At 39.5% G+C, this 20024-nt stretch overlaps 1 pseudogene; it reads left to right on the forward strand.

Annotated features, from left to right (window-relative positions):
• Window positions 1-578: 578 nt before the first annotated feature.
• Window positions 579-20024, forward strand: part of LOC136168729 (adenylate kinase 2, mitochondrial pseudogene) — an 84648-nt pseudogene continuing 65202 nt past the window's right edge.

Genomic DNA, 20024 nt, shown 5'->3' on the forward strand with positions numbered 1-20024 from the left:
TGGAAAAGACCCTGATGCGGGGAGGGATTGGGAGCAAGAGGAGAAGGGGACGACAGAGGATGAGTTGGCTGGATGGCATCACCAACTCGATGAACATGGGTTTGGGTAAGCTCTGGGAGCTGGTGATGGACAGGGAGGCCTGGCATGCTGCGATTCATGGGCTCACAAAAAGTCGGACACAACTGAGTGACTGAACTGAACTGAATATTTAACTGAGTCAGATGACCTGGGGTATACCAGACTATACCCAATGAAAGTTCTTAACTTAAGTTCTTGGTTGTGACCTTACTAATAACTCCTAGTTGTATTATTTTCTATGTAGCTTGTTTCAGATTATTTCTTATGCTACCAAATGTGTGACTGAGCCTCTGATAAAATGCTGATAAGAAGTTCCATATGAGATCAATAATTGTAATAGTGTGACTATAGATATGGGGAGAAGCAACAAGAGGAAATATTTTCCTGGACCAGGAGTCTAGTAGCACAGGTATGGTCCAGAGACTCCTGTTATTTACAAGGCCTGGTCTAGTGACAACACGTTGAGTGGTCTGTCAATGGAATCTTTGTTAGACCCGGGAATGAGCCTTCCCAGCACCGCAGGACACACTAACCATGAAATGCCCCCAGAACAGGGTCACATGTGTGGCTTTGAAGGGGCCCTGCTGACCAGAAGTTGGCCCTTGCCAGCTGCCCCTGCAAAGATTAAATGTGACCACTACAAGATGCAGACCTTCGCCACCCCCTTGAAAGGAGTTCAGGGTGGAGACAAAAATAAGGCACTCTATGCTCTGGGGAAAACCCAGAAAAACAGGCCTTCAGATAGCCAGATGTTCTCAGGTAAAGATTTTTATGAGTCCAAATTCTTGCATCTTCTCATACCTAGAGAAACACTAATATCACGAACCAATGTCTGGACCTGGTTCTCCTGACTAGCCCCCCAGCAGTTTTCCTACTTCGTTTAATCGTTGGGCCATGTATCTTTAACTTCCTTGTTAAGTTTGCTTCTCCAAGTAGTAGTCCGACAAGAATATCCCCCAGCCAACACCAGACAGCACTGGAACAAGCTGCCTTATCATCCTGTGGATTCTCCTCTCTCTCCATAAGTGCACCCTGGGGTCCTCAGGCTATTCTCCCTTTGAGACCTTATATGGGAGACCACCCCAGAGATAGAAAAGCTCAAGGGAGACCACCAGCAACTAGCTGACATGGAGATGTCCCAACCTCCAGGCCCTGGAAAAGTCTTCCACCATATCGCCTGAGAAACCTTAGACAGAACTCCCATTCCCTTGAGCTGGGTTCATCCCCATCAGCCAGGAGATGAGATACGGGTCAGAGACTGGAAAGAGGAACCACTTCAGCCAGTTTGGACTGGTCCTCACACGGCCGTCCTGACAACCCCTACTGCTGATAAAGTTACATACATCATCCCTTGGAACCACCACACCAGAGTCAAGAAGGCAGCGGCTTCCTGTGATGAGGGCCCCTGGAAAGCAGTTCAGGACCCCAAAAGCCTCCTCAAGGTCTAGTTCCAAAGACAATGGCCCTCACCCATGAAGGACGCTGAGCCCTGCTCCAGCCACACTCCGGCAGCTGGCTGGCCAATGCACGGTGGAAGCTTGAGGATCCTACTATCAAAATATCGATGGGTTTTCATCGTCAACCCTGGCCTCTAACCCTGATTGCTATTATTTCTGTGCTCTTCGCTACAGGACTAGCTTCAGTCACACCCCTGGACTGGGATTTGGGTCAGAAGCTGCAGTTAACTGTTATATCTCACTGTAGTGGGAAGCCTCATTCTTATTAGAAGTCTCTTATGATCGATTCTCCCTCCTAACTAAACTGCTCCACAGGATGGCGGATCCCCCTTCATGATAGGCTCGTTGCTATAGCCGTGGGGAGAAAACTTTTTGCTAGTGTTCACTTATTGTTATGTGCAGGCTGCTTGCAGCCTTTTGGTGTACCTTGCTATAACAGGGTCACCCCCATCAAGGCCTTTTCTTTGTTTGTGGAACAGATGCTTACTTATGCCTATCTGTCAATTAGATGGGTATCTGCACCTTAACTTTCCTCACTCCCCAGAGAAATATTTTCCCTAACAACCAGACTCTCACCGTACATTTGGCAGCACATATGTGGTCCAAAAGAGCCAACCAGTTTATACCCCCACTAGTTGGTCTGGGAATCATGGCTGTGATAGGTATGGGAATAGGAGGAATTGCTTTATCAATCGCCTTTTACCATACACTACCCAAAGACTTCACAGACGACATTGAGAGAGTGGCCGAACCTTTAGTGGCCTCACAGGACCAACTCAACTCCCTGGTTGAGGTGGTTTTGCAGAACAGGAGAGGGCTAGACCTCCTGACAGTTGGAAAGGGAGGACTCTGCCTCTTCTTAAATGAAAAATGCCACTTTTATGTAAACCAATCAGGAATAGTCAGGGATATGGACCAACAACTAAGGGAACAAATCATAAAAAGGAGAGAGAAACTAACTAATTCCTGGGGTAGCTGGAACCATATCTGGAGCGGGGTATCGTAGCTTCTCCTTTTAACTGCTCCTCCCTTCATGCTCTTTGCAGGGCTCTTGTTTGGCCTGTGTATTCTCAATGCAATTACTCAGTTCATAACCTCTCGGATTGAATCTATAATGTTACAAATGGTAATAGATCAAAATAACCCCCTAAATGATGGGGAGCTCTGAATGTTCTACCAAAACCATGAGATGATGCTTTCTACAAAGAGTGATAGAAGCATCAAGAGGGGGGAATGAAGAGGGAAAGTTAAAATTTTACATAACCTTCTTCTCCCTCCATAACTCGGCTTGTCCCTTGCAGTCTAGAGCAGGTAGGTAATGTAGTCTCAGAAAGTCAGGACTTGCAATTCTGGAAACTGGAGTTTATCTCATTCACCCTTGTCCTGCTCTTTGCAGTCACCCGGCCCCTACAAGCCTGCTTAATCATGCCTGTCCAGGTCAGACATCCCCCTCCCCATCTTGACGGCTATTTCTGCATGTGAAACCCCTTAGTGTAAACCAGCCTATTAACAGCTAGTGTTGCCCACGAGAGTCTGTCTATAAAAACTCTGTAACCCCTTTGTTCAGAGCTCAGAGCTTGGAGTGTTAACTCCTCGGGGCCCGCCGGCGTAATAAACCTGAGTTCTCCAGCTCTCCCAGTGTGGTGCTTGGCTTCTCAAGCACTGGTTTCTGCAACACCATGTGATCCAGCAATCTCCAGTCTGCAAGTACATCAAAGGAAATGAAATTACTAGCACTATGCATCTGTACCCTCATGTTCATTGAAGCATTATTCACAATAACCAAGACATGGAGACTGCCTAAGTTTCCATCAACAAATGAATGAATCAAAATGTGGTATACATATACAGTGGGATATTATTTAGTCATAAAAAGAATGAAATCCTACTATTTGCAACAGCATGATATACCTTGAATGTATTATGAAATAAATCATAGAAAGATAAATGTTGTGTGATCTCACTAATATGTGAATTGTTTTTAAAGCCAAACTTGCAGAATCAGAGAGTAAGTAGAGTGGTGGTTTTCTGGGGCCGAGGTGGAGAGGAAATGGAGAGACATTGGTCAATGGGTAGAAACTTCCAATAATAAGTTCTGGGGATCTAATGTATACCATGGTGCCTATAGTTAATAATTTTGTATTATAGATGCGAAAGTTGGTAGGAGAGTATATCTTAAATATTCTTGCTGGGAAAAAACTAGTAGTTATGTGGCACGATGGATGTACTAACTAACCTTTGTGGTAATCATTTCTCAATATATATATATATATGCATCAAATCACCACATCGTGCCTTAAACTCACTGTATGTTATTATGCCAATTATTTCTCAATAAAGCTTGATGGGAGGGAGACAAAATACACCTAGATGGATTGCTTCTTATTTATACTAAATGATTATTATACTGCCCTGTCACCTATAAAGTGTGAAAGGGACTAGTGGCAGCAGAAATCAACAAATTATTGCATATAGCAAATATCAGACATTTGGAGGATAAGGGATCAAGAGGGACAGATGGAGGGAAGATCAGATAAACATGGCCTTCTCAGGCATCACTGGGAGGAAAGTACCTGTGAAAAATTTATCTGTGACAGTATTGGACAAGGGCTTCCTAGGTGGCGCTAGTGATATAGAACCCACCTACCAATGCAGGAGCTGTAAGAGACGTGGGTTTGATCCCTGGGTCGGGAAGATCCCCTGGAGGTGGGTATGGCAACCCACTCCAGTATGCTTGCCTAGAGAATCCCATAGACAGACGAGCCTGGAGGGCTACAGTCCGTGGGGGTCACAAACAGCTGGACCCAACTGAAACAACTTAGCAAGGCACAGCACAGGTTGCAGAAGAGACTGCAGCAGGTATGGCCAAAAGTCCAAAGGACTGAGTTGCTTGATGATTCAATTTTAAGTTATGACTTGTTCACCAAATGAGTCTAGTCAGTGACTCTGAGGTTTGGAGGAAAGGGGAAATATTCTGTGCTTAGGGATATAAAAGTGGAGAAAAGAAAACAAGCAAAGAGTATAAAATTGAGAATTCAGTGGAAAAAGGAATTTGATCATGATATTATAATATATTGCAATCCATGCAAGACATTGGGGAGGTCGGCTAAACTTTACATAAGAAAAGGAGTGAGAACTCAAGGCAGTTTGTGTTTAAAGACCAGATGGACAACAGATAACTGGAGTACTTAATGGCATTCAGGTGACAAACACATGAATTACTTTTACATGTAATAAAATGTAAAGGATATACACTGGATCCTTCCTCTTCACAAAGAAGTGGTGAGAATACTTATCAAGTACATTCAAGAAAACTCCTGTACTGGCCAACACTATAATTTCCCAGTCTGATCCAGGCCTTTGATAAATTTCTGCTGATAGCCTATAAAATCTGCCGTGGTCACATACCTGTCTTGAAAAATTGTCAAGGAAGCACTCCTGCTCACTCTCTCAAGCTATGTTCCCTGTGTGTAGATCTATAGCTCTCCCCTTGGTTTGGCAACTGACTTACTCCTTTCTCTAGGTAACTCTTATCTCCGCTTGTTACATTAATTTCAGTGTTATCTGGGACTTTGGATGCAAACACTCTATTAGAAAGCCTTCATCAAAGTGCTGCCCCTTGCCTCTTCCACTCCACTGAGAGGTAGGGTAAAGGCATCATTTCTGTGTCTCAGGAGCATGTCTTTTTTGCGTTTCTTGTGCCTTTCTCTTTGCCTTCTCCTCAGGTGGTGGTGGTTTAGTCATTCAGTCATGTCTGACTCTTTTTGTGACTTCATGGATTCTAGCTCACCAGACTCCTCTGTCCATGGGATTTCCCTGGCAAGAATATTAGAGTGGGTTGCCATTTCCCTGTCATTTTCCTGACCTGGGGATCGGACTCTTGTCTCCTGCATCGCAGGCAGATTCTTTTACCACTGAGCCACCAGGGCTTCCAGAGCTCTATAAATTTTTGCTTACACCATATTAGTAACTATACCTATAAACTCGGAGCAGAACTGGTCAAACTGAAGGACTGAACCCTGAAAAACACATAAAAGTATTTGTCATAAATTATCAGAATCATCATTTCTATAAATAGGAAGTGTAACAAGTAAGACCCTCTGGCCTTCCTGGGACAGACCCCTCCCCATATCCTCTACTTCAGCTTCTCTTTGAAGTACCAAGATAACAGTATTTGATGCACATTGCCTGAGCTGTTTTTGTTAAAATCCCCCACCGAATGGAAGGTGTTAACTACTTGATGACCGTGAGCACATAGCCCCAGGCCTCCTGAGCCTAAGGACTGATAATATCAACCCCTGTGACAAAGCCCTTTCCTCTCCCCATCAGCCAATCGGAACTGTGCACAAGCGACCACAAACCCTGCCGCCCTCCTGCCTTTCCTGGCACTTAAGAATGCCTTGCTGAACCAAAACCCTTTAGAGAGGTCAAGGTTTTTTAGAGCCTGAAGCACCTATCTCCTTGCTTGGCCCTGCGGTAGACATTGCTGTGTTCTGAACGCCTGTGTTTCAGTTATTTGGCCTCAGTGTTCTCACCCTTGCACTAACAAAAGCACTTTTAAGTGCCCTCCATTCAGAAGCTTCTAGCTAGAAAGCAGCAGGTTGGAAGAGTCAGCCATTTGCTTTCTAACCGTAACTCGTCCCACCAAGTTGCCCTATTGCCGCGTCTCTCTGCTGTGTTCAGTCATGTTCCACTCTTTGCAGCCCCTGAACTGTAGCCTGTCAGGCTCCTCTATCCACCGATTTTCCAGGCAAGAACATTGGAGTGGGTTGCCATTTCCTCCTCCAGGTTATCTTCCTGACCCAGGGATCAAACCTGCATCTCCAGCATCTCCTGCATTGGCAGGCAAATACTTTACCACTGAGCCACCTGGGAGAAGACGTCAAGTCACCCTAGCTCACAATCACTAGTATTTATCTTACAGATGAGATGCTATGGAGAAAAATGTGAGGCAAATTGGCAGGGTTTCCTATTAAAACCTGAGACAAAAATAGAGAACGTCATTAGAATAAGAACTTCTACAGAATTGTATGAGCTAGCAACTACTATTTAATTGTAAAAAAAAATTTTTTTTAATCTGAATTGTGACTAAGAGTAATCAGTTTGTTGTAGCCACGTGTTCCAGGAAACAAACTCACTCAGAAGGACAATGCAGGTCGTGGAGTGCCGCCTATTACATCGGTGGGCCCAAGGCAGAGTCTCCTCTTAGCCAAGGACCCTGACCAGCATTTGTGAAAATCTTTTATACCCCATGTGTACATGTCCGAACACACCACCCCAAATTCCTTGAGACTTACATAAACAAAGGAAGGGTAAATACAATCCCAATAACCCCATCATTCATGTGCCATGTGCTCAGTCAGTTAGACAATTAGCCAATAATCAATAAGCCTGAGGTTACACTCCGATAGGTACAGAAAATTTACGGCCTGTCTGGAGGAAGGGGTGATTAGTGTATGTGCTCACTTAGGCGATGAGTAACCTGGATATGATCTTCAATGTTCCCCTGTCCAGAGGGGTTCATCCTTCCATTGTCGTTTCCATAGACACTGAACACAGAGTTCAGAGTCCATTGGAGAGGTGGCCGAGCATGGTCAGCATGAACAGGCCTGAGATGGAGTCCAGGCCCTATGAATTCCTTCTTCAAGTTATTGGTATTTTTTGCCTTTTATATAAGAAATTCAACTAGCTGTGGAAAGAGGTGGAGATGACCTTGCAGGTTGAGTTATTATTTAGAAGGAATCACAGATAGAGGGAGAGTCCCTCCCCCTTCCTCATTCTTAGTGAACAAAAAAACAGCAGAATTTCTCTGGTGGAATGAAGTCTCTTGTTTAATTAGACTAACAGACTTATTACAAGTATGGACTCTATTTCCCTTTCGGGAAGAACTTCTTTAAGTTATTTCAAATAATTTAACAAATCACTTGCTGATTTAAATCAATTAAGAGAGTATATTTTTCTAAAGAATGAGCTTAACTTGGATAGCTTGATGGGTTATTGAATTGGAATTTTCTTGAGGAGAGAAACAGGACGATGCTTTTATTGTACACTGAAGTACACAGAAAGTAATCAGTTAATGGTTGTGCAATAAATCCCAGGTCATTACTCTTTTTGTTCCCCTTAGCCACCTCCTTTTGTTCCTAGTCTGTCTTCTGACATCCAGTACCAATCCTGTGTAGAGTGAGAGTTATAACACTCAGCATGAAGACTTGTGAAAGTACTAAGTAGCATATTTCAAGAAATGTCACTTGAAGCAGTTAAATCCCTGAGGAGTCAATATATCACTTAAGTTCGTTACAGGAAGTGACAAGTGACAACCGAGAGCATACAATTGAGAGGCAGGTCAAACACAATGATAGTAGAGTTCAGGAACAATTGTCTACCCTGATGAGATCTCTACCCCCGTCCTCATTTATATTGACTACTTATCAATTGACATTGACTACTAAATGCAATTGGAGCTAATGCCTGTCACTGGCATATTGTGTGTGTGTGTGTGTGTGTGCTCTGTCTTTCAGTTGTGTAGTTCCATCTTTGCAACTGTATGGACTGTAGCTTGCCAGGCTCCTCTGTCCATGGGATTTTCCAGGTAAGAATACTGGGGGGTAGGTTGCCATTTCCTGCAGATTATCTTTCTGACCCAGAGATCAAACCTGTGTCTCCTATGTCTCCTGCCTTGGCAGGCAGCTGCTTTATCATGGAACCACCTGGGAAGCCCCTGTCATGGGATTGTGTACTACTAAAAAAATGACATTACATAAACACTTGAAAAATGCATTCCTAGAGCTGAGGTACCATCATTATTTCTAGATATTATTTCTCCTTTATTTTCCTTTCTTCACAAGGAATAACCAACTTATCCTGTAGAACAAGCAGAGACAAATCCAATTACAACTCAGCGAGCAACATACAAAAATTTAGATATTCTTCCATCCTTGTATTGCCGATATAGATGTGCGTGGTTTCTCTTAGCTAATTGAAAGCACAGGGTCAGCCCACTTTATGCCAAATTACAGAGCTTTCCACAACAGCTTTTGGCAGCAATGCTAAAGAATTCATGTTAGAAAATTTATAATTCACTCTAGTTCCATGCATTTGCTGTATAATTTTTCTCTCTTAGCATTATTTTGGATTTGACAGTGAGGGAAAGGATTGGTGAGGGTTCCCGAAAAAGCATTTTCGTGAGAATGTTCTGCATCTTTCATGTAAGTTTCATGTTAAATGCATGGAGAGTTTAAGATCTTAGTAGCCTAGTTATGAACATTATATAATCTGTAGATACTACTGGCACAGAAAGTGAATCATTTTTCACTAAAAGGCAATGACAAGTAAACTTTTGGGAATACTTCCACTTACAAATGAATGTACAGTTCACAAAGCCCTCAGACCACACTGATTACACCTAGACAATAAGGTCTCCCCACCCCCTAGGTGATACCACTGGTGTTTCTGCTAAGTACAAAAGGAAAATTGACTGTCTTTTCCAAGGCAATTGGTAATAGGGCTACAGTTACCTTGCATTTCTTTTCATTTTCAAAATAGTCAGAACCGAAGGGACAGCCTGACCAGTTAACCTGCCTGCCCAATTACAGGGCCATGGTGATCACATATCTTTGGGGCTGTCTCTGCCTCCCCAAATCCATTCAGCAAAGGTACCATCTTGTAAGGGGGATGACATTAGACAACTGCAATCTTTATAAGGCAAATGCAGTTATCGCGAATTGGAAACACTTTGCTGTCAGCTTCCTGGCTCAGAATGTTCCCAAGCTTATGATTATCTCACAGCTGCAAAGCTTGGAAGATGCTGCTCTTTAGTTTTGCACAACTAGGGTTTCTTCTCTAGCATATCAAAGACTGGATGCCTGACAAATTTCTCCTTTACTGTCATCTCAGTCTGTCCAAATGAAAGAAGAAAAAATGGAAATATCACCGCATTAATTGACATTATTTTCTAGACTATCCCCTGACACACACTGCACAACATATCTAAGAAACAATGAGAACCAACATCATTGAAAATTTACTAAAATATCCAACACCACTTTATAAGTTACCTGATTCAATCCCCATACAATTATTTTTAGAAATTATATTATTATAGCCATTTTTCAAGAAACTGATAATTTGACAGATTAAAAAATTTGGGTAACCAACTCTGTTAGAAAATAGGGGAGTTTGAGGCTGAAAATTTATTCCACATGCTTATTCCACATTTTTAAACTTTTATTGTGTGTGTGTGTGTGTGTGTGTGTGTGTATGCTTAGTAGCTTGTCATGTCCGACTCTTTGTGACCTCATGGATTGTAACCCATCAGGCTCCTCTATCCATGAGATCCCCCAGGCAAGAATACTGAACTGGGTAACCATCCTCTTCTCCAGGAGATCTTCCCAACACAGGGATCGAACCCAGGGTCTCCTGCCTTGCAGGTGGATATATATAGATAGATACAGATATAGTTATACATGTATCTATTCTTTTTTCAAATTCTTTTCCCAGCTATGTTATTACAGGATATTGAGCAGAATTCCCTGTGCTAATCAGTAAGTGATTGCTGCACATTTTTATAGTGACTTTTATTCAAAATCTATTTAGTTAATTCACTGGTTTTTAAAAAAAAGTCTCTTTTACAGAAAGATTAATCATCAATAATTAAATTGAATGACCTTTATATGCCAGGTGTTATTTTACATAATACTAAAAATATAGATCTTGCCATCATGGAACTTATACTCTAGTGAAGAGATAAGAGATATACAAAAATGAGGAGTAACTGTTGACCCACCATGTTTTAGAGAAATGACAAGGAAAAGAGAAAAGAAATCACAGTAGAATGCCTGAAAGTTCTGAAATACTGATGGAGGTGTGTGGGGGATTGCGCGTTCAACTGGAGGGACAAGAAAGAGTCTCATTAAGAAGGTGATGCCTGATGAAAGGACTAACAGAGGTCAGAGGATCAGCCAAACAGATAACGTGAAGAGCATCCTTACAAGCAGTGTGAACAGTGAGTGTAAGGATCCTGGGAAAGAAGTATCCCTGGACTGTGTTGTTGTCGTTCAGTCTCTAAGTCATGCCGGACTCCTTGTGATCCCATGGACTGCAGCACGCCTGTCCTTCTCTGTCCTTCACTACCTCCTGGTGTTTGCTCAAATTCATGACCATTAAGTCAGTGATGCTATCTAACCATCTCAGCCTCTGTTGCCCCCTTCTCCTCCTGCCCTCAATCTTTCCCAGCATCAGGGTCTTTTCCAATGAGTTGGCTTTTTACATCAGGTGGCCAAAGTATCAGAGTGTGTAAAGAACAGCCAACAAGAACTGGGTGACTGGCATATGGAAAAGAGAAGCAAGAAGTGGAAGATAACATCAGGGAGTAATGAGATAATGAATGAAGGGAAGCTACAGATTCATGTAGTTTTAAAGGCTATTTGAAATACGTCTCCTTTAATAAAGCCATTTGAGGGTCCTGAGAACAAAAATGACTCATTTAACTTACACTGCAACAATATCATTTAATTGCTGTGCTACCATTTATTTAATCATTTAATTGCTGTGAGTAAAATGTAGAGGGGTCGGGGGGCAGGAAAAACAATTAGGGGCTAATAGTAATACTGATCTGGGTAAGAGATGATACTGGCTTAGATGATTAGACCTACAGTGGTGACATTAGGATAGTAAGGTAGAGAGAGATAGCAGACCTTTAAAGGTACAAGTCATGAATTTCCTAATGAACGAGGAGAAAGAATGAAGAGAAAAATTAAGGAGCGCTCATGGGTTTTGACCAAGAAACTGTAAGTGTATAGTTACCGTTCATTGAGATAGAGAAAAATTTTGGATGAGCAAATGTGGGGGGGGGGGGGGATATCAGGAGTTTGGCAATGAATATTTGGAAGTTTAAAATTAGACTTCTAAGTCTGGCTTGTCTACTGAATACCCAGCTGAAGACATTAAGTGGTTCAATAAATGAGTCCAGAGTTTAAAGTAGAGGTCTGACATGGAAATCAGAAATTTAAAATAATCAGCATAGATATGATACTTAGGATTGTTGAGAATGTGTGAATTTCTTTTTGTCATAACATGTCATGTTTATTTTCAGGGAGTAAATTATAATCCATTTGCCTTATTGGAAAACAATTTTCCTGTTACACAGGGAAATGGAATATTTAAAAAGGAAATGAATATGGCAACCAAATAATAATAATAATAATAATAACAACCTTGGCTGAAATAGGCAAATTTATTTCTTATTTACTTTTGTTTTATTTGGAGTATAGTTGATTTACAATGTCATATTAATTTTTGCTGTACAGCAAAGTAATTCAATTATGCATATACATACAAGAGAATGTATGAGATTTCTATGGGTATAAGTGTAAATAGAAAAAACAAGAACTCCAAGAACAAATCCTGATATATTCCAATATTTAGAGAATGAGAACTAAAGAAAGAATGAACAAAAGATTATGAAACATACCAGCCAAAAGTTAGGTGGAAAACCAGGATCTGCCTTTTCCTGAAAGTCAGAAAAAAAGATAATCTTTCAAAAATTAAGGAATGATTAACTCTGACAAAAACCAGTGATGGTCAAGTAGTAAGACATCTGGGACTTGACTATTTTATTTACCAATGTGAAGATCATTGGATAGTCAGGATCTCTGTAGAGACAAAAAGGAAAAAAAATTTAATGGGATTGAATTTAGGAAAAATTTAAGGAAGGAAATCGAGATTATAAGACTGGACAACTCTTCTGTGGAAATTTGCTCTAAAGGGAATGGGATCAAAGGGGTGGTGGCTGACATGGGACATTTATAAGGGTGGTAAGATGGCTACTGGTAGACATCACCTGAAAACAGTTTTACTTTCTTAACACAGTAAAGAAATAATAGGATCAAGGTAGATAGTTATCAATTCACTCAATTAAAAAGTACTTATTGAATGCCTTCTTGTATTATGTATTGCTCTAAAGCGCTGGAGATATAGTTATATACCCTCAGAAAAGGTCTTTGTCTAAAATAGGTAAAAGTTCTATGCAGTGCAATGAAGTGAGTCTGTTACATGTGTACATATCTACCCTCTCTCTTAGACTGTCCTCCCACCCACCCCATCCCACCCGTCCAGGACATCACAGAGCACCAAGCTGAACTCCCTGTGGGTCGTCTCCTGACATTTGATATAAGTAACAGAATAAATACATAAACAGTTCTAAAACGCTCTATAGAGAAAATTAAAGCAGTTTTTGTATAAAAAGGAGAGTGACCATTAGCTACTGGAGAATGCATTTAATTATTTATTCGGCTGTATCAGGTTGTAGTTGTGTGTGGCGTTCTTTGGCTGTAGCGTGTGGGCTCTTTCACTGCGGCACAAAGGTTTCTTTCTTGTTGGGTGCTGGCTCTGTAGTTGCCCCACAGCGTGTGGAATCTCAGGGAGGGAACCTACATCCCCCACACCCCCTCAGTGGAAGGTGGATTCTCAACCACGGGACCACCCAAGACTGCATGTACAAAAATGCAGTTGGTAGATCCCCAAATCTGCTTTCAAGTCAGATCATTCTCTGGAAGGACGCGCTGAACTCAGAAAAGCCATCATCTTTATGGCTACAGTTTATTACAGCAAAAGACACAGACTAAAATCAGCAAAAGGAAAATTTATGGAGGGTAAAGTTCAGAAGATAATAGCACAGATTTACAGTTGTCTTCTCCCCAGTGGAATCATGCAGATAGCACTGATTTCTACTATCAATGATGTGTGGCAGTGTTCGTAAAGTATTCTTGATCGGGGAAGCTTACTCAAGTCTTGGTGTCCAGGGGGTCAGTCACATCAGCATGGCTGACTTTAGTTACTCAGTCTCCAGCCCCTCCAGAGGTCAAGCTGATACCACCTGGGCAAGGCTCCATCATAAACAACACTGTCAAAATAAAGTCCCGTGGCCTAAGACTCCAGGTAAAAACACTGATGAAGCAGAATATTCCAAATTTAGAGGAAGCCTCTCAGGTGTGGTCAAGGGTGAGACTTTTCTTTGGAAGTTGTTCTCTGGCACTCTAATGTAGAATGTTGATGTTTTTATGCACATATTCATATGTCAAATACCCATTGTTATCTTTAAAAGAATCTGATATTGTCTTGCTTAACTCTTTTAGCTAGCTTCCAGAAGCACAATTAGACTATCTGAATATTTTAGTAGCTTAATCTGATTCTTTTGTTCCTTTGGCTAAAAAACTAGTTTATGTTATTTGATTTCAAGAAGGCTCTGGTCTGAATCAACTGTGTCCAAATTGGCAAACAAATTATTTTTAATTACTGAACAGCTTGAAATAATTTAACAATTTCATTCAGAAGACAAAAAGATGGAATCCATTTTGTGACAACTAAAACCTAATTTTATCATATCAGAAAATCTGAGAACAAAAATAATCATTAACAGACATGAGACTATTGAATTTCAACCCATTGTTTCCCATCATAGAAATATTTCAAGTCACAAAAAAATAAGAGGTTTTATAAAACATGCATCCATTATGGACCAAAAAGAGATGACTAAAATGCACAAAATAAAAAATTTACAAGGTATAATCCATAACTACCTTCACAATATTTCAGGGAACTCCAAAAATTACCTTACCATAGCAACCCACATGTATATTCCTGCATAAATTCTAAAGTTTTTGTTTTTGCCATATGAGTTTTAGCAATAGCCAATAAACAATGTTTATTGTTTATTGTTATTGTTTATTGTTCAATAATTCAAAGATGTGCTATTCCAACCTTGAGACAGAACACCTGCTTTAAACATTGCTTACAAGCACAAGCTCAGAGGTCAAAACATGAAGGGAAAGGTGGATATTTCTAATTATTTAATCTAAAAAAGAAAATGTCCTCTTCAAAGAGGAAATTACTCATTATAGTTTTGGAGGAGTTAATTTGGGGGAAGGTAAGAATTGGAGGACAAAAACTGGACTTACAATACTTGACATGGTACCTAGAACTGAACTGTATTTTCAGAATTCCTTTATTAATGCAGCTGGTTCTTTATTACTAATAAACATTTTTGAATATTTATTTTAGTATCATCTAGTAGGTATTTCACAAAAAAGCTATAATTATGACACTATGATGCCCATTGTACAGAGAAATAAATGAGGGTTAGAAAGATTAGGTATCATCCCTAAAAATATAGGGATATTGAGGAGCAAGCTTAAAGTAGATCCATCTAAAAAGATGACATGAAATTGTGAAGATGTTTCTTTCAGGATAAGAGATCCAAAGGGTCAAATGAATAAAGGTCATTTATGAACCCACAAAATAAAGAATTAGTATAATTGTGCATTGAAAACAGTCACTGAGTGAAAATAAATGTATATTGACAATTAGAACTCCTTGCTGCTGGGGTACAAAAAAATTTTTTTTCCAAGGGATACACAGTCTTGTCAAGAAGAAAAGATTCTCAGATCAATAATTATAATCCAGTTTGATTGGTGGTGCAGACAAGAAGGAGCTGAGGAACCTACAAAAGAGCACGTTGTTCTACTTGGGGCCTAAAGAGAATAATATGAGAATTGTGCGTAACACACGAACTCTCCTGGGAGGTCAACTGGAAGGATATTCCTGACAAAAATGACAAGTATGAGGCAATATACAGAAGCATGAAAGGTTGCAGTCTGGTTAAAGAAGGAGAAACTTACCATTTTGACCACAGCATGCCATGCACAAGGGGATTTAAGAGAAAACATTAAGGACAAAATATGAGGACCAGGTTGCGTATTTTTAAAATTCTGGAGTGTATTGCATAGCCAAAGGATACCATTGCTAGGAAATGTTTTAATAAATATCTGTATATTAGAGCTTTTAAAATGCTTGCTTTTATGCCTTAAGGAGTAGAATAGTTTCTCTCTGGAGTAGGTGGTTTTCATTTAGAAAAATAATTTGATAGGTGACTTTAAATGTGAAAGATGTAGGACGCCCTCCCTCTCTCACCTGCCTGCCTCCACTGAGACATGGTCTGGAAAGAGGCAGTGTAGCAAATTGTATGTAAGCTGGACTGCAAGATAAATTTATAGGAATATCAGTACACAGAAAACTAAGTAAGAGAAGAAAACGTGCTATGACAATTGCAATTTGTGAATATAGAGGGGAAAAAATCACTATTAAGAAGATTATGAGCACAGAGAATGTTTGGGATATTCTTAATAATAACAACATCTAACACTGAGTCTTTTGGTACTCCATTGTGGTTTTCCCTAATACCTCAAATGTTGGTAAAGATTTACATCTATGCTTTGTGTAAGTGTCCTTGAGAAAAAGCCTTGTAAGAGGACTGTGTCCCATATCACAATGCCATGTGTCAGAGAAGAAAACAACTAGGGGAGGAAAAATACATGAACTCTAAATGTATACATGAACTCTGAAAATACATGAACTCTAAACCAGAGTTCATCAGGTTTACAAACCAAGGGATAGAAAATATTATAAAAATTGAAGTCTACGCACATATTTGCAGATACCCTGTAGAAAGATGTTGGTTACCATCTGCACGCAGGGTAGGGATTTTTAAGAAAATTTTGTTTAAATACCATAGAACATTGATAGACAGATAAGTAGACATTGATAAATGATACCTAGTTAAGTGGTCTTACAGGATCCTATGTAAATGGTGAAAATGATTGAATTGAGATGTTAGTGGTGTAGATGGAGAATATTAGATGGAAACAGGTAATGTTTGCAAGTTAAATCAGAAGGACTTGGCAATGATTTGGAAAATTTTTTGTTTGTTTACTGAATAACAGAATAGATGATTGTACCATTTACTGAGATACAGAAAGGCAAAGAGAAATAAATCAGTGGAATTAAAATAAGAGTTGTTTGACTTTGTTGAATTTGAAATATGTATTAATAACTAAATGGAAATGTTGCAACCACCTAAGTAAATAGTACTTAGAAGAGTACTATTTACTCTTCTAATAAAGAAGAGCAGTGGAGGATGTTAGATAGAGCCCTCATGTACTGTAACATTTAGAGGTCTAACAGAAAAAGAGAAGTATGGGAAAGAGCCTAAAATGAAAAAGCCAGTAAGGCAGGAAAAAAAAGTTGTGTGTTATGATGAAATCAAAATAAGAGTGTTTCCAGAAGATGGGAGAGTTATTTGTGCCAAATGTTGTTGAGAATTTGGATAAAACCAGATAAGCAAATCTTTGAGTTGAATGTTTGGAAGTCACTGGTAATGTTGACAAGAGTATTTTTAGTGGCATGATGCAGACCAAATAGTCTGAGTATACTATGGAGAGTGAGGAAGTGAAGCCAATTACTATTGCAGCCAACTTTTCTGAAATGAACAGTGAGGTCCCAGAAAAAAAGTTGAATAGTAGTTTCAGAAGGAATATTATATAATGCAAGCCTTATTTAATGTTAGAGACAATAGGGAGTGTTTACATGTTCCTAAGACGCTTCCAGAATGGAGAGATAAATTATAGACAGTAGAAAATTATAGGAACTGAGACCACAAAAAAGTTATGAGAGCATCCTCCAATTGCCTTGTAAAGGCCTACTTAACACTGTTAACATCTGCTCTTCCCAGATATGGAAGTTCTCAGGTCCTAAAACTTTGCAGTTGGCTCAAGAATATCCTGGTTGACAAATCAATCCTTTTGCTTTTATTTTCTTTCTTAAATACATCTTTATTTTAGGAGAGTATCAAATTTCTAAAGTTACAAAGATGATACAGAGTACCTGACCCGTATTTCCCCTTTTATTAGCACTTGACATTAATATGGAACATTGGTTCCAGCTCATGAACAAATATCAATTATCATTGTTTAATCACTAAATCATGTATGACCCTTTTGCGACCCCATGGACTGTAGCCCGACAGGCTCCTCTGTTTATGGAATTTCCCAGGCAAGAATACTGGCATGGGTTGCCATTTCCTACTCTGGGGATCTTCTCAACAGGGGAATCAAACCCAGGCCTCCTGTTTGGCAGGTGGATTCTTTGCCACTGAAGCACCTGTGGTTTATTCAGGTTTGCTTGATTTTTATATAATGTCATTTTTCTGTTCCAGGAACTTCATGTATCCTAGGGTTCTCTTGGCTGTTACAATATCTCAGAATTTCCTCCTTTTACATAATCTCATAAGTTTCAGGAATAGTGGTCAGATGTTTTCTAGCATGTCCCTCAATTGTGATTTTTCTGATGCTTTTCTCGTGATTAAGTTGGGTTTATAACTTGGGACGGACCCAGAGATAAAGTGCCAATGTTATCACATGGTATCAAGAGAATATTTTATTGATATAAGTTACTACTCTTGTTAAGTGTGATCATATGACTGAGGTAGTGTTTGACAAGACTCTCCGGTACGTTTCTCCCTTGCCCTTTTTCACCTCTGTAAGGAAGTCATTACGCACAGCTCACAGATAAGGAGTAAGGGGCAGTACACCACCTCCTCGAATCAGTATCTACATGAATCATTAAGAATTCTTCTGCAAGAGATTAGCCCCCATCTGTTTGCTTCTTCACTTATTTTATTTTTCCACTTACTTCAACAGAGTTTCATGAATATTTATTTTATACTGGAGTTGTAACTCAACACAAAACCATTTATTTTGTTGCTCAAACTGTTCCAGCTTTCAGCCACTGGGAGCTCTTTCAGTTGGCTGTGTCTCTTTGACATACCCCCGTCATGTGGTGTGTGTTTGTTTATGAGCACTTTCAGACTTTCTGGCACTGCCAAAATGCTCTAGGCACATCTTGTAAATCTCCTGCTCCAGTCCTATAGTCAGCCATTTCTCCAAGGATCCCTGGTTTCATGTACAAGAAATAGTTCAAGAAACCAAGATACAGGCACTAGATATGCTCATTTTTAATGGAGAGTTCTCTTCTAGACCTTCTCAGTTGACAAAATAGGGAAATATATGTGTATATACTAACCCATGCACATATCTATGCATATTTTTAATTTTCAAGTTCTACTTGCTCATTGCAGTATATAGTACAGCTATTTATTTTTGTCTATAATCTTGTTTCTTGTGACCTTCCTATACTCACTTATTAGTTCCAGCATTTTTTTTTCTGTGTTTAATTTCTTTCTAATTTATATACCTTTTATTTCCTTACCTTTTCATACTGCACTAAGTAGGAATTTTAGTATGATGTTGAATAGCAATGAGAAGAAAACCATCCTTGCTTTGTTTCATCTAACTGCAAATTTATCAATTTAATTGAGCTTTTTGAAGAACAAGCTTCTGGTTTCGCTAATTTTCTCTAATGCTTTTCTGCTTTCGGTTTCAATTTCTGCTATAATTTTTGTTATTTGTTTCCTTCTGCTTGCTTCAAATAGAAATTGGTCTTTTTTCTCTATCATCCTACCTGTGTAAACTGAGATTATAAATTTTAGGTATTTTCTCATTTTGAAATATCCTTTGTCTGAAATTTATACAGCTTCATACTTTATCCATTTATTTTTGAATGTATATAGATATTTCTATTTCTCCTCATGCATAAATATCACATATATATATAAGACACACTTATAAACATGCAGATACATGCATATGTATGTGTGCATGTGTGTATTTAAAATCATCATTTGAACATATCACATTATTCATTATGTACACAGCAAAGCTTTAATTTTATCCTTCAAAGTTCTATGATCTAATGACAACATGTACATCAATGGTATTAAAAGAAGATTCTCTTTTTTTTCTATACATACCTGGTATTTAAATAAGTTTGATTTATTTCTAAGTGTCTTGATTTCCTAAAATAAAATACAAACTTTAAACTTTCCTAAAATAAAATAAAAATTTCTAGGAGAGATTATTTGCTGTTCTTCAGTCACTAAGTCGTGTCCTACTCTTTGCAACCTAGTGGACTGCATCACGCCAGGACTCCTTTTCCTTCACCATCTCCCCAAGCTTGCTCAAACTCATGTCCTTTGAGTAGGTGTTGCCATCCAACCATTTCATCCTCTGCCAACCCCTTCTCCTCCTGCCCTCAATCTTCCCCAGCATCAAGGTCTTTTCCAGTGAGTTGGCTCTTCACATCATGTGGCCAAAGTATTGGAGCTTCAGCTTCAGCATCAGTCCTTCCAATGAATATTCAGGGTGGATTTCCTTTAGGATGGACTGATTTGATCTCCTTGCTGTCCAAGAGACTCTCAAGAGTCTTCTTCAAATACCACAATTCGAAAGCATCAGTTCTTCTGCGCTCAGCTTTCTTTATAGTCCATCTCTCACATCCATTCTTGACTACTGGAGAAACCATAATTTTGACTATATGGATCTTTGTTGGCAAAGTGATGTCACTAGTTTTTAATATGCTGTCTAGGTTTGTCATAAATTTTCTTCCAAGGAGCATACATCTTTTAATTTCATGGCTGCAGTAACTATCTGCAGTGATTTCAGAGCTCAAGAAAATAAAATCTGCCACTGTTTTCATTTTTTCCCCATCTATTTGCTATGAAGTGATGGGACTGGATGCCATGATCTTAGTGTTTTGAATGTT

Source organism: Muntiacus reevesi, chromosome 5, assembly GCF_963930625.1.
Source record: "Muntiacus reevesi chromosome 5, mMunRee1.1, whole genome shotgun sequence".
Classification (NCBI taxonomy): domain Eukaryota; kingdom Metazoa; phylum Chordata; class Mammalia; order Artiodactyla; family Cervidae; genus Muntiacus; species Muntiacus reevesi.